At 44.0% G+C, this 18044-nt stretch overlaps 1 pseudogene; it reads left to right on the top strand.

Moving 5' to 3' along the window:
- Positions 1 to 18044, top strand: part of LOC101141192 (geranylgeranyl transferase type-1 subunit beta-like) — a 108076-nt pseudogene that overhangs the window by 45233 nt on the left and 44799 nt on the right.

Genomic DNA, 18044 nt, shown 5'->3' on the forward strand with positions numbered 1-18044 from the left:
GATTAAATGTACTGCTGAGGAGGATTTTGATAGCTCTGAAAAGAATGAGGGCTAATTTTATGTGAAGATGGCTATATATACAATCTGAAGAAAAAAGTCAACTATTTTATCATTGTACAAATGTGAAATAATGTTTTGAATATTTTTGTTTTTATATGATAGCATTGACTTTGGATTTAAGTTTCCTTTTCTTATAGCAAAGAATAAAAAAATTAGGAACCTCTCTGGACCTTCTCTTAAGGTTGACTGATTGCTTTTATATATTTAAGAAATTTTTTACCAAGGCCAGTAGGGCTCACTGATTTTTTCTCCTCCTTGAGCAAATCTCAAAAAGAAATGGTATGATTAAAGGAGGTATATACTTTCCCATGTAAAAATCTTAGCTGTGTGTGTTTTTTGTTTTTTGTTTTTTGTTTTTTGTTTTGAGACAGAGTCTTGCTCTGTCACCCGGGCTGGAGTGCAGTGGCATGATCTCGGCTCACTGCAAGCTCCACCTCCTGGGTTCATGCCTTTCTCCTGCCTCAGCCTCCGAGTAGCTGGGACTACAGGCATCTGCCACCATACCCGGCTAATTTTTTATATTTTTAGTAGAAGCGGGGTTTCACCATGTTAGCCAGGATGGTCTTGATCTCCTGACCTCGTGATCCGCCCGCCTCGGCCTCCCACAGTGCTGGGATTACAGGCGTGAGCCACCGTGTGCCCGGCCTATTAGCTGTGTTTTTTAAGAGATTCTTATTTTTAAAAATTAATTTTCTTTGATGAAATCTCCAGTTTATAGGTTTGTTCTTTTTTATATTTGGGAAAAAGTAAGTTTTAAGGAAGTTAATATAATAGGTCTCATACTGTGAAGAATCTAGATTTAATAAGTATGTTATGATCAAACGTAGTTGGCCACCTTCTTTCTCTAGTATTCGTTTTTTGTTGTTCATGAAACATATTTATATTGACTGCCTAGCATGTGCCGGGCACCGTGCTAGCTCCTGGGAATACAATAATGAAAAATACAACCAAGGGACCTTCCCTTATGGAGCTTTGATTCTGGTAAGGCAGAGGGATATTCAGCAAGTAAGATCATATAGATAAGAGTGCAGTGGTTTGAATGTGTTCCCCAGAGTTCATGTGTTGGAAACTTAATCCTGAATGCAATGTGTTCTGAGGTGTGACCTTTAAGAAGTGGTTCAAACAGGAGGGCTCTTCCTTCATGAATGGATTAATGCCATTATCACAGGAATGGTTCCCTTATATAAAAGGATGAGCTCACCCCCTTTGCCCTTTTGCCTTCCACCATGGGATGACGTAGCAAGAAGGCCCTCACTAGATGCCAGTCCCTTGAGATTGAACTTCCTAGCCTTCAATTCACAGCAGCACAGAATGTGCTAAGTGAAAGAGGATGCTCAGAGAAGGCTTATTTGAAGAGACGACATGGGAGTGGAGGCCTGAATATTGACTGGAAGCCCATCATGTGAAACATAGGGTGGAGGTGTTCTAGGTGGAGACAATAGCATGTTCAAAGTCTGTGAGGCAGGAACTACCAGTAGGCCAAAGTCATTGAAGTATAGTGTGCAGTTGTAGAACTCCACCATACAAAGGCAGGAATGGTTTTGTACAATATGAAATCACGAAGTGTGGGTTTTATTTTAAGAACAGTGGGAAGTTACTGCAATAATTCAAAGATGAGAATTACACAGTTTTAAAAGTTCTCTTGCTGCCTTGTGCAGTTGGGGTTTGGATGGGATAGGGTGTGTACAGGAGCAGTATTGAGGAAGCTTTGGCAGTAATTCTGATGAAATGTAATGCCACCTGAACCATGGTGGTTGCAATGGAAAGGAGAGTCATGCGTGGCATAACAACATTTTGGTCAATGACAAATTGTCTGTACAACGGTGGTCCCAAATGATTATAACACAGATGAAAAAACCTATATAGCCTACTGGTGTAATAGCTGTCCTAACATCCTAGTGCAACACATTACTCACATTTGTGATGATGCTATTGTAAACAAACCTACTGCACTGCCATCTGTATAAAAGCATAGCATATATAATTATGTACCTTACATAACACTTGATAATGATAGTATTTGGCTCTGTTAATGGTTTATGTATTTGCTATAGTGTACCTTTTATCATTATTTTAGAATGTGCTCCTTCTACTTATGTATTTTTAAAAGTTAACTATAAAGCAAGTCCTTCAGGAGGAATTCCGGAAGAAGGCATCATTATCACAGGAGATGAGAGCTTCATGCATGTTATTGCCCCAAAGACCTTCTAGTGGGACAAGATGTGGAAGGTGGAAAACAGTGATATTGATGATCCTGACCCTGTGCAGGCCTAGGCTAATGTGTATGTTTGTGTCTTTTTTTTTTTTTTTTTTTTTGAGATTGAGTCTCGCTCTATCGCCAGACTGGAGTACAGTGGCACGATCTCGGCTCACTGCAAACTTTGCCTCCTGGGTTCAAGTGATTCTCCTGCCTCAGACTCCTGAGTAGCTGGGATTACAGGCATGCACCACCACGCCCAGCTAATTTTTGTATTTTTAGTAGAGACAGGGTTTCACCATGTTGGCCAGGCTGGTCTCGATCTCTTGACCTCATGATCAGCCCACCTCCTCAGGCTCCCAAAGTGCTGAGATTACAGGTGTGAGCCACCATGTCTGGCTTGTGTCTTTGTTTAAAAAAAAAATTTTTTTTAAGTAAAAAAAAAATTTAAATTTAAAAAATAGAAAAAAGCCTACAGAATAAGGATATAAAGAAAATGTTTTTATTCAGCTGTATAATGCATTTGTGTTTCAAGCTAAGTATTATTACAAAGGAGTCAAAACATTTTAAAAATTAGAAAATTTATAAGGTAAAATGTTACAGTAAGATAAAGTTAATTTATTATTGAAGAAAGAAAAACTTTTAAATAAATTTAGTGTACCCTAAGTGTTCAGTGTTGACAGTCTGCAGTAGTGTACAGTAATGTCCTAGGCCTTCATACTCACTCACCACTTACTCACTGACTCACCCAGAGCAACTTCCAGTCCTGCAAGCTCCATTCATGGTAAGTGCCCTTTATAGGTGTCCAATTTTTATTATTTATACCATATTTTTACAGTACCTTTTCTACATTTAGATACACAAAGCTTACCATTATGTTACAGTTGCTTACAATAATCAGTACAGTAGAATGCTGTACAAGTTTTTAATCTAGAAGCAATAGGCTATACCATATAGCCTAGGTATGTAATAGGTTACACCATCTAGGTTTGTCCAGATACATTTTCTATGATGTTCACACCATGACAGAATCACCTAATGATGCATTTCTTAGAAGGTATCTCGTCGTGAAGTGACACATGACTGTAGATGGATTTATGATATACTTAAGAGGTAGAACTGGCAGAACTTGGACCTTTGTTGAAACTGGTTCTTTTCAGTACAGCCCTTTTTCATCTTTGCCATCTTGATAGCTAAAGAATGGCATCTTGCTGTTGTTTTAATATGTCTTTCATTTTTTTGTAACTAGTGAGATTGAACTTTTTTCCTCCACATTTGTTGATGGGATTTTTTGTTTGCTTTTTTTTTTTTTTGCATATGTATGTGATTGACCTATTTGTAATTTTTATTTTTATTTTACTTTTTGAGACAGAGTCTCACTCTGTCACCCAGAATAGAGTGCAGTGGCACAAACATGGCTCACTGCAGCCTCAACTTCCCAGGCTCAAGGGATCCTCCTGCCTCAGCCTCCCAAGTAGCTGGGACCATAAGCATGTGCCATCACACTGGGCCAATTTTTAAATTTTTTGTAGAGACAGGGTCTTGCCATGTTGCCCAGGCTGGTCTTGAACTCGTAGGCTCAAACAATACTCCTGCTTTGGCCACCCAAAGTGTTGAGATTACAGGTGTGAGCCACTGCACCTGACCTGTAATCTTTGTGTAAAGTCTTTTTCTTATCAGATTTTTGAGAAAATATCTGCTCTTCATATTTACAGTGTATGATGCATTTTTAAGATATTCTGTCCCCTGTTGTCATTTATCTTTTAGGCTTGTTTATGGAGTATTTTGTCTACAGATTTTTAATCATAATTTATTGAAAGCTATGGTTCGTATGTTTGATGTTATATATACGTTAATGTTGGAGACTTCATAAATGCTTGTGAACTTGTGAACACTTTTATGTATAACTTATTTTGAACCTTGGTTCTTTAAGTGTAACATTCCACAGTAATATATAATCAAGGCTTTCTAAGAGTAAAGTATTTATTTGACCTAATGCAAAATAGCCTTGGCCGTGTTTGTTCAAATCTTTTATCTATTTTACAAATTGTTTTATAATGCCTTTGGTTAACTAATTTGAAAACTTACATAATTTATATAATTTCTTTACAGTTCAGTGGTCATTGATTAATTGCAAGGCTCTAGTTTTGTTATGTTGAATTATAGTTATGGAAGTGAGAGAAGAAAGCTCATTAAAATTTAGTATTGGCCGGGTGCAGTGGCTCACGCCTGTAATCCCAACACTTTGGGAGGCCAAGGAGGGCAGATCACCTGAGGTCAGGAGTTCAAGATCAGCCTGGCCAGCATGGTGAAACCCTGTCTCTACAAAAATACAAAAATTAGCTGGGCATGATGGCAGGTGCCAGTAATCCCAGCTACTCAGGAGGCTGAGTCGGGAGAATTGATTGAACCCGAGAAGCAGGGGTTGCAGTAAGCCAAGATCGCACCATTGCACTCCAGCCTGGGTGACAGATTGAGACTCTGGCTCAAAAAGTAAAAAATAAAAAATAAAAAAGTAGTATAAACAAGAATAAATATTTGTAGTGATGGTTTTGAGATTAGTCCTTCTAGAAAACAGCATGCTGTTTAATTTTTAGGCTTTTGTATTTCTTTGAAGTGTCCTAGATATGGTCTTGTATGACTGCAAGATAGCTTAGATATGCAGTATGTTTGCATGAAAAACTATGGAAACAACTAATTGTGGAGTCACTAAATGCACATTAAAATCACATGGATATAGAGGAGAGCACATCAGTTGATGGCTCAGAAAACAGGGGTTCTAGTTCTTGCAATTCCATTACATAGTTGTGTCACTTGGTCCCAGTACATCTATTGGAAGCTATCTCTAAGATGCTTTATAACTTGAGAAGGGCACTGGGATGAGTGTGTAATTTCACAGTCTTTGCGCTGCCCCCTGGTGGTATTTTACCTTAGTCCAAAACTAGAGCTGTGGTCACTTTACAACCTGATCCTGTGATCCAGTGGTGACCTACTTCATGGATAAGGATTATCCTCTAGAGAGCCAAACTTTGGTGCTTTCAACCAGCAGTTAGTTAATAGAGAAGCTCAGTGAAAGTGGGACCTGGAAGTTTGGGAAATTAGCACATCTTAGTTAGAAGCAAGAAGTCACAGTCAGCGGTGAGTGGAAAGTATGTAATGAATTGATTGATGGATATTTGTTTTCAAAGAATTAACGTAATTGCTGTCAGGAAAAGAAAACCTTAATGCATTAAGGGTAGGGACTGGTGTGGAGATCTAGGTAGAGATCTACATGTGCTTTTCTTAAAATCTTTTGATTCTTTTTTCACCTCCAGGAGACCAGCAGAAGGAGACAGGGAGAACCATATATGGGAGCAAAGAACATGGTGGGCACGCAAGTGGTGCCGTCATGGCGAGGAATGCTCAAAGGATATACATTTAAGCGCCATGAATTTAGAATTTATCCCTTTGCATGTTCTCTAGTCTGAAAATAGTTTGATCTTTTGTAGCTATCTAAATAAGTATTAGAAATTTATTTTGGGAGGTAGACTTGAACTTGATTTCTCCTATCTGGGCCTGTGAGTTGTTGCTAATTTTGAAACTTGATGTTAGTCCCTAGGGTTGTGTTCCTTAAATTAGGCTTTTTACCTCAGTCACTCCAATTTATTTTTATAAGCATACTTTGGTAGACTTTTTCTCAGTGAAATGGAAAACCATTGGTTACCCAGCTAATGAGAATTTATAATCCTCAGTGGACTGCGAAACTTAACTTCATTCTGACTGGCATGAGATGGTATCTCATTATGGTTTTGGTTTGCATTTCTCCAATGATCAGTGATGTTGAGCTTTTTTTCATATGTTTATTGGCTGCATAGATATCTTCTTTTGAGAAGTGTCTGTTCATATCCTTTGCCCACTTTTTTTAAAATTATACTTCAAGATCTGGGTTACATGTGCAGAACGTGCAGTTTTGTTACATAGGTATGTATACACATGTCATGGTGGTTGGCTGCACCCATCAACCCGTCACCTACATTAGATATTTCTCCTAATGTTATCCCTCCCCTAGCCCCCCACCCCCCAACAGGCTCTGGTGTGTGATGTTCCCCTCCCTGTGTCCATGTGTTCTCATTGTTCAACTCTCACTAATGAGTGAGAACACATGGTGTTTAGTTTTCTGATCTTGTGATAGTTTGCTGAGAATGATCGTTTCCAGCTTTATCCATGTCCCTGCAAAGGACATGAACTCATCCTTTTTTATGGCTGCATAGTTTGCCATGGTGTATATGTGCCACATTTTCTTAATGTAGTCTATCATTGTTGGATATTTGGGTTGGTTCCAAGTCTTTGCTATTGTGAATAGTGCCACAATACACATACGTGTGCATGTGTCTTTATCGCAGAATGATTTATAATCCTTTGGGTATATGCCCAGTAATGGGATTGCTGGGTCAAATGGCATTTCTAGTTCTAGATCCTTGAGGAATCACCACACTGTGTTCCACAATGGTTGAACTAATTTACACTTCCACCAACAGTGTAAAAGCGTTTATATTTTTCCACAACCTCTCCAGCATCTATTGTTTTCTGACTTTTTAATGATCGCCATTCTAAGTGCTTTGCCCACTTTTTGATGGGATTGTTTTTTTTTTCTTATAAATTTGTTTAAGTTCCTTGTAGATTCTGGATATTAGACCTTTGTCAGATAGGTAGATTGCAAAAATTTTCTCCAATTCTGTAGGTTGCCTGTTCACTCTGATGATAGTTTCTTTTGCCGTGGAGAAACTCTTTAGTTTAATCAGATCCCATTCATCAATTTTGGCTTTTATTGCAGTTGCTTTTCACCATTTGACCCAACATATTACTTACACCATTTGACCCAGCATATTTTACCATTTGACCCAGTATATTACTGGGTATATACCCAAAGGAATATAAATCATTCTAGTATAAAGACACATGCACACATGTTTATTGCAGTACCATTTACAATAGCAAAGACATGGAACCAACCCAAATGCCCATCAATGATAGACTGGATAAAGAAAATGTGGTACATATATACCATGGAATACTATGCAGCCATAATAAGGAATTAGATCATGTCCTTTGCAGGGACGTGGATGAAGCTGGAAGTGATCGTCCTCAGCAAACTAACACAGGAACAGAAAACCAAATACCTCATCTTCTCACTCATAAGTGGGAGTTGAACAAGGAGAACACACGGACACAGGGAGGGGAACAACACACAGCGGGGCCTGTCGGGGGTTTGGGGGCAAGAGGAGAGAGAGCATTAGGACAAATAACAAATGCATGTGGTACTTAAAACCTAGATGACGGGTTAATAGGTACCGCAGACCACCATGGCACATGTATACTTACGTAACAAACCTGCATGGTCTGCACATGTATCTTGTAACTTAAAGTAAAATAAAATTTAAAAAAAAACTTCAGTATAGTTAGAATATGAATGTAGCCAGGGAGACGTAGGCCGATGTCTTTCCAGGGTGCCTCTACTGTGCACTGAATTTGGGAAATTAAGAGGGTGCTCACTCTGGAGCTTGGTGAAGATTTGAAAACCACAGCGTTAGTAGTGGGAGTCGTGTCCATAGCAAAGAGCTGAGGGCTCAAGGAGGCTGCAAGGTCAGGTGGGCAGATGCCCTTGCTGTGATGGCGGAAATGGCTGCTGTGGAATTCATCTGCTGATGGGTGATAGCAGGGATCCTGGTGGAAGGTGCTGGAAGAGGAGTTGGGGAGGAAAGGGGAGGAGAGGAAAACACACATATGGGGGTAGGAGGCTCCCTTTTGAAGGGAAGCTGGAAGGAGAAACATGCGGGGCTAGGAGGTATGGGGCAGGGGTGAGAGGTCAGAGGTGCTGAAGCTGCAGCTGAATGAGGGCAGCCTCCTTTCTCATTAGGTGGAACCCCCAAAATGGGGGCAAGGTCAGCAGGAAGACCCAGGGGAGAGTTAGGAATTATGGATATCAATTTTTACTCAATTCTTGGTGTGGGCGAAGGTGGAGGGACAGGCAGGGTGAGGGGCCCAGCAGCCATGTGGGCCAAGTCAGAGGTAGGAGGAGGAGCTGGGATCTGTGAAGTGTAGGTGGCCCGGGCAGGGAGTCTCAGCAGGTGTGGAGACAGCAGGGGCAGGCTGGGTGGCACTGCAGTTTGCCATGTCTTCTTTTTTGAGGCGGAATCTCGCTCTGTCGCCAGGCTGGAGTGCAGTGGTGTGATCTCCACTCACTGCAACCTCCGCCTCCCGAGTTCAAGCCATTGTCCTGCCTCAGCCTCCTGAGTAGCTGGGACTACAGGCACGAGCCACCATGCCCGGCTAATTTTTGTATTTTCAGTAAAGACGGGGTTTCACCGTGTTGGCCAGGATGGTCTCGATCTCTCGACCTCGTGATCTGCCCGCCTCAGCTTCCCAAAGTGCTGGGATTAAGGGTGTGAGCCACCATGCCTGCCCTGCCATGTCTTCTTTATCTTCCCAAGCAGCTGTTTTAGTCTCCTGGATTCTGATGTTTTACTTGTGTTCTTCTTATCCATGTTACCCAGGAATCCCTCAGGAGATAGGCAGGGAAGCTTAGCAGGTGGGGGCAGATCATCTCTATTCCACCTCTGTTGCCGGGGAGGGGTTGGTGGCAGCAGCAGTGGTGGTCCTGACAGTTTTCTTTCGCTGGATCCGTGGCCGGCAGCTCTGGGTGGAGAATAGCTACTTGATGCAAGAGCTTCAGGATCCTTGGGCTGCATCTCCTTCCCCCGCATTAGCAAGCCTGGAGAGCTGGGCAGGTGGTCTTTACCCAACACCTTCAAGGCTGCCTTCTCTGGCCACAGGGAGCAACCCGGAACTGGGAAAGGGATTATTATCCTTAATATTATCCATAATATTCCAAAAGTTCTCCAGAATTGGTAAGATAAGGCACAACATCCCAATGGGAAAGTGGCACCACACACTCTGGACTGTTTCCGCTGCTCAGTGGCCTGAGTATAAGTGCAGCCAGTGCTTGTCTGCCTCTCCTCTCCCCTGCCTGTGATGCCCCCTCAGAAGGTGTCTCCCCATTTTTTCTATCAGTGCTTCACTGATAGAAAAATGCCGCACTTCCCACACAAGGCTCTAGTTCCAGACATGCTTCCAGAATTCTCGGGAAACCCCCACCTGTCCCCTGAAAACCCCGCCCTTGCACATTAGATATCCTGGTTTTCCTGTTGGGGTCCCATTATGGCATCATCAGCAGATGGGGCACAGTCTCCTGAGGCCTGGGAGGAATCTGTCCCAGAAACCAGGGTGTGGGGACTTCTGACTAAATCAAGGGAAGGTTTTCATGGAGAAAGTCAGCAAAAAGTGAACATTCTAATTTCAAAAATAGTCTCCTCATTGCACTTCAAATTAAGGGACTTGGAAAAAGGGGAGCAGGAAGCTGGGTGTTTAATGGGTTCAGAGTCTGATATTGGGATGATGAGAAAGTTCTTGAGATGAATTGGCAGTGATGGTGAGAAAACAATGTGAATAAACTTATTGCCAATAAACCCTGTACTCAAAAATGATGAAAATGGTAGTTTCTGTTAAATCTGTTTTACCTCAATAAAAAGTAAATAAAGTTTTGTTCCCAGTGGGCAGGTAAGTAGGGGAAACTCTCTTGCCACCTCTTGGCAAGATCCTGAGAAACAGTTGGGCTCCCCAGCAGTGTGAGCTCTTCTGAGGGCAGTGGTGACAGCCCGAGAGACAGTTGAGTGTAGCAAGGGCAGGTGCAGGTCCCTGGTCCCAGAATGTGAGTGTGGCTAGCCAGCCTCGACTTCTGCCTGCCTAAGAGGCATCCTAGGAGGTGAACCTGAGTGAGCAGGGGTGAGCTCTGTGTGTCCTGTGTGCAGCAGCAGATTATCTGTCTGCCCGTGCAGAGAGGGGAGAAAGCCATGATGATGGGACCTGGTTTGGCTGAGAATCCCCAAAGGCCCAGGAGCTCCTTAACCTTACATTAAAACACAAAAGAGAGCTCAGCAGAGGCCACCACACCCGGCTAATTTTTCTATGTTTAGTAAAGACAGGGTTTCACCATGTTGGCCAGACTGGTCCCGAACTCCTGACCTCAGGTGATCCACCTGCCTCCGCCTCCCAAAGTGCTGGGATTACAAGCATGAGCCACCATGTCCAGCCTTCATTACCCTTTATTACTCATTTTTGATTATTGTTTGTCTCTGCCTATCAACCATTGTGCTCATCACTCACCTGACAAATATCACATCTTGAGTAGATACTTGTAGAATGAATGAATATGATTTCGCTTCCAGACCTCAGGAGTGGAGGCAATGGTGGACTACTAGAACAGGTGTCTCTAAGTGTGTTTGTATAAGACATTTTAGACCTCTAGAATGTCTCTTCTACTAGAACTCAGCCTTCATGACCTTACGCCCAGCGATGGAGAGCATTCATGGAGCATTTAAGGAGGCTGGCCTGCAGGGAAGCAGCCTTGGACAAGTTCAACCTGCCCCCATGCCACTTCAACAATCAAAATTTTTATCACTCCTCCTTGCTTCCTTTACTCCTTCAAAAAGCACAGAGTTTTTCATGGAGTTGCACATCATTCATTTTACAAACACTATTAACATCATTTCATTAAAAATGACATCCTAACCACAATTAACTAAGAAGTACATAATGCAGAATAAGTAGCAGTTTGCCCTAAGACCATTAGCAACATTCAGGGACATATACATTTTCCTCAATTTCTTCATTGTGCTAATGGGCAGTGAAGAGTTGGTGTTTGAGAACTCCTCAGATATTTAGTGTGCTATCAGGGGCATTGCTGAAAGCAGGAATCTTAGAGGCTGGGAGTCACCGTGTGGGCAGAGGAGGAGAGGAGACAGAGACTGTGTGGAGAGGTGAGGCTCTGTGCTGTCCGTGAGGGCTGTTCTCTGCCCCCCATCTCTTCCAGTCCCTTTTTATCTCTGCCATCCCAGGAATGATGGAAGTGCCTGAAGAAGACTACCTGGGCTTCCTGATGAGTTATTGGCAGACTGCCTCTGTGGGACAAGAGGGTCACCTGCAAGCCAGACAGTCCAAATCCTCCCTGAAACACATCACTCTCCACTCACTGCTTACCAATTCCCTTCAAGGCTGTTCCAGCTGCACATTTTTAAAAGTTGTTCTATTCAATGAGAAAACATAGACACAGGGAGGGGAACATCACACACCGGGGCCTGTCAGGGGGTCAGGGTCAAGGGGAGGGAGAGCATTAGGACAAATACCTAATGCAGGCAGGGCTTAAAACCTAGATGATGGGTTGATAGGTGCAACAAACCACCATGGCCCATGTATACCTATGTAATGAAACTGTACATTCTGCACATGTGTCCTGGAACTTTAAAATAAAATAAAAACTTTTTAAAAAGTTGTTCTATTAAGATATGGTCTGTGGTTTGGGAAAATGGTGACTCCTTGTCCTGTTCTTGGAGAAGTATTTCATTTTGTAGGGATGACTGCCCCCGGGGCCCAAAATCTCACTGTCAGTCTGCTCTGGTTCTTCAGCAAATGCTTTGAATCAGGGTTGATGGTGGCAGAGATGGGTAGTCAACACCTTCAGCATCGTGGTCCTTCCCTGGCATCACTGGCCAAGCTTCACTCTGGTGAATTCCACATATAAGGCTTGCCCAGCCCTGTCTCATTCTCTTGGATGAGCCACAGCCATGCTACCCACCAGGACCAGGCACTTCCTCTGCACACTCTGTGGATAGCAGTCATTTCCCTGAATCCATGAAAGCATCATCCGCTTAAACCACTATTTCTTAGTGTTGTTTTCTGCAACTTTCAATTCCACAATTTCTGTTTCATTCTCTGTATAAATTGGAGAACACTTGTGAAAATTCCTCATCTCACAGTCCATTTTCTGTAACATTAGTCTTAGCCCTTTTAAAATCCTGGGGCTTGCTCTCTTGAAGTTTTTCTGGGATTGAGGCCAGTGGGATGGCAAAGCTGCTGTCACTGAGGTATGGCCTGGAGAGTCCTTGGGTGTCTGGGGGAGAAGGCAGGGCCACCAGCACGGGAGCCAGGAATAGGGGACGACTCCAGGGGATGAAGCCCAAGGAAGACTCATCATGTCAGGTGCAGATCAGCGCAGGATGAGGCCCTGAAGTGTGGGTGACTGGCCACTCACAGGGGGAATGAGGCTCTTTGGCCCTATTTCTCATGGGGCTGGTATGTGGGGCCCCAGGTGTCCCTGTGCTCAAAGCCTCAGCTTGCAGGGAGGCCCTGTCAGCCCCTCCATGGGAGTTGGGAGTTAAAGGGGGCCATGAGCAGCTCTCCTGGGGGAAGTTCCTTGTCCTGGGATGGGGGCATCTGTCCCTCAGGCCCCACCTGTCCTTTTGGGCTCCAAGCGCAGAAAGTTGCAATCTCGGTCTTCACATGGAGACCAAATGTGTCCCAAGCCAGGCTGCAGCACACACATGAGGGCTTAGGTAAACAGGCCAAAGCCCACTGCTCCCCCTGACAAGGGCAAATGTAACAGAAAACAAAGTGGACAGACTTCAGAGAATGTCGGGGAGCTGCCCCAGAGGTGGAAGCCAGGAATGCGGGACAGCTGGTGCCTGACTGAGGGCGCCCATCACCACAGCCCACGTCCTCGTGCATTTCCACAGGGTAAGTCTGGCTCCAGCATTTACTCTGGAATAATAGGGCCCCACAGCGCTGAGGATCATGACCACCTGTCTGCCAGAGAGATGCGAGAGAGACTGAGGAGAAGAGTGCCCTGTGTGATGCTCCCTGGGCCAACTGACAGGAAAGGGCCTCTCGGGGACGCAGGCCCCAGACTCAGCATTTATATCTGCCTCATGAGCCCGATGACTCTGGGCAGCAGAGTAGCACATGGTGGACGCATGCTCTATATTGAGTTAGGCAGGCCAGGAGCTGACTGCTGACAATTGGCCTGGCCGCATCCTTGCACTTCACTGTACAAGAGCCTCAGGGTGGAGTGAAGTGAGCTCTGAGACCACACCACAAAAAACTCATTGCTGGGAAGACCAAACATGCCCAGGACAGCTATATAGAATGTGGTTGTTCGGTCCCTGACACCATCTAAAGCAGAGGCTCTTAAATAGCTGGGGTTAGGACACTCCCAAATCTTCACTGAAATTTCCAAGCCCATCACAGACTCCAAATTTTGCTAGATTGCCTGAGGGTCCATGGACTCCTGGACAAGAACACCCTGTACTGGTCAGCAAAGTTGCCATGTCAGAGCCACGAGGTCAGGAATTCAAGACCAGCCTAGCCAAAATGGTGAAACTGCGTCTCTACTAAAAATACAAAAATTAGCCAGGCATGGTGGCAGGTGCCTGTAATCCCAGTTACTCAGGAGGCTGAGGCAGGAGAATCACTTGAACCTGGGAGGCAGAGGTTGCAGTGAGCCGAGATTGCGCCACTGCACTGCAGCCTGGGTGACAGAGTGAGACTCTATCTCAAAGAAAAAAAAGATTATACATCATGACCAAGTTGGATTTATACTTGGAATGCAAGGATGAGTCAAGATACAAAAATCAATCAAGTCATACACCACATTAATATAATGAAAGACAGAAACCACATGATTCAGACAAAGCATTCAACAAAATTCAACACCACTTCATCATTAAAAACACTCAACAAACTAGGAATAAAAGGAAAATACTACCACATAATAAAGGTCTTACATGAAATGCCCACAACTAACATTATGTTTACTAGTGGAAGACAAAGCTATTCCTCAAAGTACAGGAGAAAGTCAAGGATGCCCACTCTTGCCACTTCTATTCAACGTAGTACTGGGCCAGAGCAATTAGACAAGGAAAAGATATATAAAAGGCATTCCAATTGGAAAGGAAGAAGTAAAATTATTTCTACTTACAGATTATATGGTTTTATATGTAGAAAACCCTAGAAATTCCACCAAAAACCTGTAAGAACTAATAAATGATTTCTGCAAAGTTACAAAATGCAAAATTAACACACAAAAATCCATTGCAGTTCCATACATTAGCAATGACCAATATGGAAAGGAAATTAAGAAGAAAATTTCAGACCAGGTGCGGCAGCTTACACTTGTAACCCCAACATGTTGGGAGGCTGAGGCAGGCGGATCACTTGAGGCCAGGAGTTTGAGACCAGCCTGGCCAACATAGTGAAATCCTGTCTCTACTACAAAAACAAACAAATAAACAAACAAACAAAAACAAAAAACCCACAATTTTATTTATAATAGCATGAAAAAGAACAAAATACTTAGAAATAAACTTAACCAAGTAGGCAAACAACTTGGACACTAAAAATTACAAAACAACAATGCTACAAGAAAACAAAGAGTATATAAATAAGTGAAAAGACATCTCCATGCATGTGGATTTGAAGACTTAATATTGTTAAAATGTCCATATTACCTAAAACAATTTACAAATTCCATACAATCCCTATTACAGCATTATTCACAGTAGCCAAGAGATCCAATCCAAATATACATTGGTGGATGAAAGGATAAAATATGGTATATACATACAATGGAAGACTAAGCAGCATATGGAAAGAAGGAAATCTTGTCACATGCTAGAACATGGATCAATCTCAAGAACATTATGCTAAGTGAAATAAGCCAATCACAAAAGGACAAATACTTTCCTTCATATGAAGTATTTAAGGTAGTCGAAATCACAGAAACATAAAGTAGTGGTTGCCAAGGGCCGGGGGTGGGAGTAGGGGGGAAATTAGTATTTAATGTGTACAAAATTTCAGTTGTGAAAGATAAAAAATTTCTAAAGATCTAAATTTCACAATGATGTGAATATACATAACATTACTAAATTGCACAATTTAACATGTTTAAGTTGGTTTTTAAAAAAGGAAAAAGCATAGGAATAAATTTCATGACCTAAGACTAGTTAATGGTTTCCTAAACATGACATCAAAACCATAAGTAACAAAAGAAAAAATAGATAAATTGGACTTCATCCAAAGTAAAAACTTTTGTGCTTCAAAGAGTACCATCAAGAAAGTAAAGGACAACCCATAGAATGGGAGAATATTTCTGCAAATTATATCTTGTAAAGCATTTTTATCTGGAATATATAAAGAATTCTTATAACTCAATGACAAAACACAAACCAGTTAAAAATTACTAAATGTTGAGTACACATTGCTCCAAAGAAGATATACAAGTGGCGAGTAGGTACATGAAAGAAGTTCAACATCAGGGAAACACAAATGCAAACTACGATGAGATGCAACTTCAGAACCACTAGGATGACTTTATCAAAAAGAGAGTTGATAATAAATGTTGGCTAGAATATGGAGAGACGCTGGGACCCTCACACAGCTAGTGGGTATATAAAATGGTTCATGTACACTGGAAACAGTCTGGCACCTTCTGAAATGGTTAAACACAGAGTTTCCATATGGCCCATCAATTTCACTCTTAGGTATGTAGCCATGAGAAATGGAAACATACATCCCCAGGAAACCTTGTACACAAATGTTCTTAGAAGTGTTATTCACAATAGCCAAAAAGTGAAAAAAACCCAAACGTTCTTAACTGATAAATGGATAAATTTTAGTATATCCATTAATGGAATATTATTCGGCAACAAAAAGGTTTGATGTAATGATACATACTAAAAATGTAGATGGCATTGGAAATATTATTCTAAGTGAAAGAAGACAGATGTGAAAGACACACATTGTATATTCCATTCATAGGGCATCATGCAACGCTGAAGTTAGAATCAAAGTGAGCTACAAAAGGGCAGCCACCTGTATCAAGTCCATCCTCATAGCTGTCAGAAAGCACAGCATGTTCACTAACGGGGGCAAGCCTTGCTCACGTTGTCAGATGGAGTTTCCCAGGAGGCTATGGCTTCTTCGGGGATCTGTCATCCAATGGTGAAGGGAGGGGTCTCTGGAGGCAAACCTGCCAGGGGCCACCCCAGCCGCACTGGTTCCCAGAGAGTGACCTGGGTGTGTGAGCAGGGAGGCCAAGCTGACCAAGAGCCTCAGCACACCCCCAGCACCTGCTGTGAGCAAGCTGCATGGCTTCCCCAAGTGTGGATGCGATGACATCATGGGTATTTACAGATTCCTTTTCACTGTGTCCCAGGCTCTCCTGGTTCATGTGTGACACACTGCACTTGGGGTGGAGGTGTGCTGACAGTTGTAAAGGGCCGAGCCTTTCTTTCCCATGGCTCTGATGCACGGTTTCCAGATACCAGTCATGAAGGAAGTTCTTGAGACTATGGGCTTTGTCCTAGTCACATAGGGCTGCTAGGACAAAGTGCCATAGACTTGGGGGTGGTGGCACATATTAAAAAAAGAAATGTATTTGTCACAGTCTGGAGGCTGGAAGTCCGAGGTTAGCATCCCAGCGGGCAAGGTTCTGGTGAGGCCTCTCTCTCTGGCTTGCAGATGGCCGCCTTCTCACTGTGTCCTCGTGTCAGGGAGAGAGAGAGCTCTGGGGTCTCTGCTTCTTACCAGGGCCCTAATCCCATCATTAGGGCCCCACCCTCATGGTCTCTTCTAACCCTGAATAACTCCCAAAGGCCCCATTTCCAAATACCACCACGTTGGGGGTTAGGGCTTCAGCACAGGAACTGGGCGGGGGACGTATGTTCAGTCTACCAGAGCCCCCCAGTCAGCCCCACTGTGCCCATTTAGGGGCAGATTGTAGGGCTCAGGTGGGACACAGTGGTGGAGGAAGCACAAGTTCTGCTTCCTAGGAATGGCTCAGCCAAGACAAGGACAGGGACAGTGGGATAGACAACAGCCAGTGGGGTAACCAGCAGGAGCCCCAAGGTGTCACTTTCACCCTTAGGTGAGGAAGTTGGCTGGGCACCCACACACGCCAGAGTATGGACCATGTTCCCTTCAAACATGGCTCACTTAACATTCCTTAACCCTGCAAAGGGGCAGTGCTACCTTATCTCCTGAGGTGCCCACATCACCCACCAGTGACTCTTCGCTCCCCACATTTTCCCCGAGGGCCTGATGTGCACTGAGCTGGGGAATCCCTGCCAAGATAAACTCTCCTTCCCAAAGGCCACAGAAGACAGCAGGCCTCCGACACTGCCCACATCGAGCAGAAGGGATGGGGCAGAGGGGCATCTGTCAGGCTGACTGCTGTGTTCTGTGGGCAGATGGGGCCAGAGAGGACCCAAACATGGCTCCCTTTGTCACTTGGCTGAGGGGCCAGGCCACCGTGTACCAGACAGCTTTGCCCCACCAGCCTCTGCTGCTGGGCCAGCCCCTAGCGCCGTGACCACAGCTCTGCACGCAGGCAGTGCTGGGACCAGTGCCCTGGCAGTCACAGGGGTCCTGAGCCAATAAGCGCCCTGTGGGAGGAATCAGAACTCAGACCGTGGAGAAGAAGGTGTTGGCCAGGAGGGAACCAGGGTGGGTGCCGGGTCCTGTCCATGCTGGGATCTGAGATTCTAAGGGTGGGTTAGGGGTAAGGGGGGCAGAAGTTGGCCCATGGGGTGAGGGCAGTTCAGCAGAGATGGGGAGGACAGGACAACCTGGGAAAGAGCAGAGCATCCTCCCCAGCCTCGGTCCCTCTCCTGATGCAGTCCTCTTCTCACTCATAGACTCTGGAAGTCTCCCTTTGGTGAACACCTAGCCCCCAACTCCCAGGGCACTTCCCAGACAGTCAATGCCACATCCCAGGCAGCCCCTGCTCTGTCCTTGGGGTCTGTGCCTGGCAGAACCCTCGGCCCCTCTTGGCCTGGGCCCCAGCTCCTCCGGGCCCTGGAACCAGCAGAAACACCCACCCTGCGCCTGATGGACTGGACATGCTTGTTCCCACTGGTGA

This window comes from Gorilla gorilla, chromosome 8 (genome assembly GCF_029281585.2).
Source record: "Gorilla gorilla gorilla isolate KB3781 chromosome 8, NHGRI_mGorGor1-v2.1_pri, whole genome shotgun sequence".
Taxonomy (NCBI): domain Eukaryota; kingdom Metazoa; phylum Chordata; class Mammalia; order Primates; family Hominidae; genus Gorilla; species Gorilla gorilla.